Source organism: Pezoporus flaviventris, unplaced genomic scaffold (genome assembly GCF_033815535.1).
Source record: "Pezoporus flaviventris isolate CSIRO_AGI_PZ_B2104156 unplaced genomic scaffold, CSIRO_AGI_Pfla_v1 ptg000096l, whole genome shotgun sequence".
NCBI classification, from domain to species: domain Eukaryota; kingdom Metazoa; phylum Chordata; class Aves; order Psittaciformes; family Psittacidae; genus Pezoporus; species Pezoporus flaviventris.
The window spans coordinates 3,404,690-3,411,312 of NW_026892644.1; positions in this window are offsets into that span (position 1 = coordinate 3,404,690).

Consider the following 6,623-nt stretch of genomic DNA (forward strand, 5'->3'; position numbering starts at 1 on the left):
TGGCACCTGGAGCACCTCCTCCCTCTCTTCCTGCACTGACCTTGGCATCTGCAGAGCTACTTCTTCCATGTATTCTCACTCCTCTCTCTGGCTGCAAGTGCTTGTGCACAGTGACTTTTTCCTCTTCTTATACACAGCATGCCAGAGGTGCCACCATCATCATTGATGGGCTCAGACAGGGAAAGCTTCTAGCAGCTTCTCACAGAAGCCACCCCTGGAGCCAAAACCTTGCCACACAAACCCAGTACATCACTCTACTGTGTTAATTGCTGCTGGAACGAGAAGGGGGGAGAGTTGGAAGAGTGTTAAAAAAACAAGGAACAAGATCGAGATCCTTCCTCAAGCAAGAAAGGGCAGGACATGTGGAACTATGTCTCTCCTTGCCGTTTTCTTGCATTTCTTTGTCCTCATACACCTTCCCAAGACCTGAATGCTGCAAATGCTCCTAAGCACTGTGACTATTCACCTGGCAAGCCCTCCTGCTCAGAATCACAAAAAGGCTGAGGTTGGAAGGCACCTGTGAAAGCCATCTGGTCCAGCCCCCCTGCTCAAGTAGGAACACCTCGAGCTGGCTGCCCAGGACCATGTCCAGATGGCTTTTGAATATCCCCACGAATGGAGACTAGTCCATGTCTCTGGGCCACTTGGGCCAGTGAACAGTCACCCTCACAGTAAGTGTTTCCTGAAGTCCAGATGCTGTCTGAGTCACAGGTCAGTTACTTCCTAGGGGTATGGGCATATTATGTGATACTAGGAAGAGCATTTGAGGATTGTACAAGGTAATAAAGTGATTTTGGGAGGAGCAAACATAGAAGAGTGGCTGGTCAGTATCCTTGTCTGGCTCTGCCCTGCACCTCATCTGTCCTGTCTTCTTACTAAACTGTATTTCTAAGCATATTCCTGGTTGAGGGACTCTCTATTCTGTGCACATTTGTGTGCTTGGAGGTCTAAGTGCCACCAACTGGAGATCACATGTCAGAGGAACGAGTAACAAGTGGTGTCCCTCAGGAATTGGTGTTGGGCTCAGTCTTGTTCAACATCTTTGTCACTGACATGGACAGTGGGATTGAGTGCACCCTCAGCAAGTTTGCCGATGACACCAAGCTGTGTGGTTCGGTTGATACCCCGGAGGGAAGGAATGCCATCCAGAGGGACCTTGACACACTTGTGAGGTGAGCTGATGCCAACCTCATGAAGTTTAACCATGCCAAGTGCAAGGTCCTGCACCTGTGTTGGAGCAATCCCAGGCACAGCTACAGGTTGGGCAGAGAAGAGATTCAGAGCAGCTCTGAGGAGGACTTGGGGGTGTTGGTTGATGAGAAAATGAACATGAGCCAGCTTCAGTGTGAGCTTGCAGCCCAGAAAGCCAACTGTATCCTGGGCTGCATCAAAAGGAGCGGGACCAGCAGGTCAAAGGAGGTGATCCTGCCCCTCTGCTCTCCTGAGACCTCACTTGGAGTATTGTGTGCAGTTCTGGTGTCCTCAACATAAAAAGGACATGGAACTGTTGGAACAAGTCCAGAGGAGGGCCACGAGGATGATCAGGGGACTGGAGCACCTCCCCTATGAAGACAGGCTGAGAAAGTTGGGGCTGTTCATCCTGGAGAAGAGAAGGCTGCGTGGAGACCTCATAGCAGCCTTCCAGTATCTGAAGGGGGCCTATAGGGATGCTGGGGAGGGACTCTTCATTAGGGACTGTAGTGATAGGACAAGGGGTAACGGGTTAAAACTTAAACAGGGGAAGTTCAGATTGGATATAAGGAAGAAGTTCTTTCCTGTAAGGGTGGTGAGGCACTGGAATGGGTTGCCCAGGGAAGTTGTGAATGCTTCATCCCTGGCAGTGTTCAAGGCCAGGTTGGACAGAGCCCTGGGTGACATGGTTTAGTGTGAGGTGTCCCTGCCCATGGCAGGGGGGTTTGAACTAGATGATCTTAAGGTCCTTTCCAACCCTAACTATTCTATGATTCTATGAACTTGTGTGCCTGTAGTGCCAGCAACTGGAGTGACCAGAGTGAGTGAAGCCAAGTCTTGGCAAAGGAACTGGTGACCCGGAGTTTATCACAAACTGATAGCTTAATCTCTCTTTCATATCCAAAACCAACTTAAGGCCATAAAGCATAGGAATGTACATGAGAAACAGGTAAGGATCATAAAGGCACAAGGAAACAGGCAAACACCTTTTGTTTTCTTTTTCACTCAGTGTTATCACCATGCTAAGTTACTGCTCTGTTTTCACACTTTCCTGGAACACAACCCTGTACTTTGCCCCGGACAGCCTCACCACATGCAGGACCATCCTCAGATTTAAGTAACAGCAGTGTCTGCTTGAGGTGGAGCTCCTAAGAAAATGCTATTTATAGAACATGTATCTGTTCCTGTTAAACCACCCCTCCCCTAGTAAGTCTTCATGCTGTTAGCTCAAGACAGTAGGCAACTCCACAGAGACGAGACCCTGGTATTTACCTACTTGCAGAAACACTACAGCATAAGTTTAAGCCTTACACACCAGTTAATTCAATGGCAGACAGACATCACAAATGCTGTAACAGGGACAAAATAAAGTGCCGATGCCCTTTTAGACATGAGAAATCAGATACATATCCAGAAGAAACTAGATTTTTTTAAAGTGAGAATCCTTCCAACTGTTCACTGAAGCTCCTGTTTACAAACCACTCGGGGCCAAGGAAGCTTGGAGAACCTTCCTTCATCTGTAACACCCCTGGCAGATTTTCACAAAGCAAAGAGTCAAAAGGCAGAGTCAGCTTGCAATAGCCAGGTTCAGGGATGATCCTGAGATAAGTGAACTCAATAGTTTTAAAGCAAGGAACACTCACCCCTCTTGCCAAAATCATACAACCACAAGCTGGTTTGGGTTGGAAGGGATCTTAAAGATCATCTAGTTTCAAACCTCTGCCATAGACAGGGACACCTTCCACTAGACCAGGTTGCTCAAAGGCCCATCCAACCTGGCCTTGAACACTGCCAGGGATGGGGCAGCAGCAGCTTCTCTGGGCAACCTGTTCCAGTGTTTCATCACTCTCACAGTAAAGAACTTCTTCCCAATATCCAATCTTAATCTCTCTTCTGTCCTGTTACTACATGCCCTTATAAAAAGTCCCACTCCAGGTTTCTGCTCCAAGGTCTCCCCAGAAGCTTCTCTTCTCCAGGCTGAACTCAGCTCTCAGCCTGTCTTCATAGGAGAGGTGCTCCAGCTCCCAGATCATCTTCATGGTCCTCCTCTGGACTCGCTCCAACAGGTCCACATCCTGCTCCAGTGTGGGCTCCTCCATGGGCTGCCAGTGGGTATCTGCCCCACCATGGACCTCCATGGATTGCATAGGAATCTCTGCTCTGGCTCCTGTGCCACCTCTTCCTCTTCTTCTGCATTGGTCTTTATTTTTATAGGTCTGCTTACCTCACATGTTCTCGCTCCTCTCTCCCAGCTGCTGTTGCACTGAGGTTTTTTCCCCCTTCTTAACTATGTTATCCCAGAGGCACTACCACCATCGCTGATGGGCTTAGCCTTGGCCAGCCATGAGTCTTTCTTGGAACCAGCTGGCATTGGCTGTTCTGGACATGTGAAAGATTCTAGCAGCCCCCATGCTACCAAAACCTTGCCAAACAAACCCAATACAGTATTCCAGAAACAGCTTAGTCCTTTCACTTACTTCCAAGGATAAAAAACAATCCTTCAGCTCATCTTTCATGATAGCACGGAGGTAACTCCATACACAAAACATCATACCTCCTTCTCCTCAACGACACTGGCCAAGACAGAAAATTAGATACCCTATATTTCTTAAATGATACAAAGTAATAAGGAAAAAAAAAATGCAAAGGAAAAGTTTGGTTTAGTTAGGTTTTTGACAGCTCCAAGAAGACACACCATAGATAGGCCAATAGATTGCTTGATTCATAAATTCCAAAAAGCTGACCTTCAAATGGAAATAAATAATGATAGCTGGCCTGTTTCCCCTGATGCATAGAAGTGTGCTTACCTGTGCTAAGATACTCCAGCTTCTTTTAGACTTTCAGAACCCTTTTTTATTTTCTTTCAGGGGGTGGGGAAAAGAGGAACAGGGAAGTAGAAATGTAAAGATGAATCACAGCAACATACTGGGTTGGTTGTTTTGAGTGAAGGCTGTGCTGCCATTCAGTGGGGCCTTGATAGGCTAGAGAATTGGGTGGGGAGAAACCTGATGAGGTTCAACAAAGGCAAGTGTAGGGTCCTGCACCTGGGGAAGAAGAACCCCAAGTACCAGTACAGGCTGGGGGCTGACCTACTAGAGAGCAGTTCAGCTGAGAAGGACCTGGGAGTCTTGGTAGATGGCAAATTGGTTATGAGCCAGCAGTGTGCCCTTGCAGCCAGGAGGGCCAGTAGTTTCCTGGGGTGCACTGGGAGCAGTGTGGCCAGCAGGTCAGAGGGTGATCCTCTGTGGTGTGGCCAGCAGGCCAGAGGGTGATCCTCCCCCTCTACTGACCCTGGTGAGGCCACATCTGGAGTATTGTGTCCAGTTCTGGGCTCCTCAGTACAAGAAAGACAAGGAGCTGCTGGAGAGGGCTCAGTAGCCACAAGGATGATCAGGGGTCTGGAGCATCTCTCCTATGAGGAGAGACTGCAGGAGCTGAGCCTGTTTAGCCTAGAGAAGAGCAGACTGAGCAGTGATCTCATCAGTGCAGATCAGTATCTCAAAGGCGAGCGCCAGGAGGATGGAGCTAGACTCTTTTCAGTGGTGCCCAGTGACAGGATGAGGAGCAATGGCCATAAACTGAAACACAGGAAGTTTCACCTCAACATGAGGAAGAACTTCTTTACACTGAGGGTGCAGAGCACTGGAACAGGCTGCCCAGGGAGGTTGTGGAGTCTCCCTCTCTGGAGACATTCAAAACCCATCTGGACATGTTCCTGTGGTTCCTGTGTAACCCGCTGTAAGTGACCCTGCTTTGGCAGGGGGTCGGACTAGATGATCTCCAGAGGTCCCTTCCAACCCTAATGATTCTGTGAAAAGAAATAATTTCAGTTTCTTCATGAACACTTACAAAGAGAAGACAAAAGTATTTTCATGGAAGAAACAGATTATGCTTCTGTTGAAATTTTACTGAAATCCAGGAAAAAATAAAAGACCTCTGGACAGAAACAAGGCTAGGAAAAAAAAAAAGAATGAGATCTTGAGAAGGAAAAATATAAGCTAGCAAGAACACAGCATTATGAAATCCAGCAAACGGTGTAACGGGAAATGAATTAACTACACTAGAGTGAAATATCTGGAAGAAAAGGTAGGGCAGTTCAGGATTTGCGTGCCATCACACATAGCAAGGAAAGTTCACCAACTGTAAACTCTTCAGATCACAGCTGAAATACTATACTGGTACAATTGCACAGACATTTCAGAGCCACTAAGAAGAAAGAAAAAAGAATCAGAGGGAGCAAAGAGCACCTTGTACTGTACACATCAGGGTTAAACCACAAGTACTGTACTACGCACTCTAAATAGAAGTACCTTAATACTACAAGTGTAGTACAATAGTATTTAAATACTGTGCATTTTAAAATACCTATTTTTTAAATATTCAGTTTGGTTAAAAGTACCAACAAAGTACTTCTTTCGTAATATGAATGCTTTCTGCACGATTTGGGTATACTGGCATGAACAGGAAGGAGAGAGGAGATAAGCACATCTGCAAGAGCTGTACCACTCCACTCACTTTCAGGATCAGAGCATGATCCTTCACTGGTCGTGTGTCACAGCTAAGATACCACTTTGATATACTGAAGAAAGGGAGGGAGGGGAAACACTTTCTAAGGTGCAGAATATCTGATGCACTGCCCAGAGCAGGCTCCTAGGGGCACCAGCTGCCTTCCAGTACAAGAAAAGACAGTGCATTGGAACTGGAGTAGATGGTCCACACCAAAAAAAATCCTGCATCAGCCAAGAGGGGATGCTGTGAATCACTTTATATTCCTATTGGTTCTGAAACCATTTGAACCCATAGGTTTCAAGTATGTTACCTCTGGGGAAAAGATCATGAACTGGCATTAAGTGGTCACTGCCATAAACAGAATTCTGCCCTTGTGAAGCAGCCCTGTGTGCACCATGCACTACAACACTGAGAGCTGTTCAGCATGTTTCTTTCCAAGAAGCTCCCCCTCACTTGATACCTGGTGATTTTCCTCTCGAAAATGTACTGGGCTGTATTTTTTCCTGACATATTTTTATTCTTTCCTGTCCACATTTATAACATCTTCAATGTCAATTCACTTGCCTTTATCCTCACAGGTCTTTGCCAAACTTTCTGATTTAGAAACAACTACAAGTTCATCGACAGCTACAAGTGTCACTAATGCATAACCTGACTCCTCCTGCATATTACAGGGAAAAACAGCCTTCAGACAAAACTGCCAGGTGTTCCTTCTCTCTCAGTCACCACACTGTGGATGTGCAAGCTATTACCATCTCTGTATTTGGGTTGTAGTCCTTAAGGTTCTGCAGCTGCATTTAAATCCACATTAGCATTTAAACCCCTTCAGTCCAAATCCTTTTTTCCTGTTGGAAGAAATATATATGGATGTTCTGCACACAAAGAAATGGAACACTGCCAGGATTCACTAATTTTGTAATTAA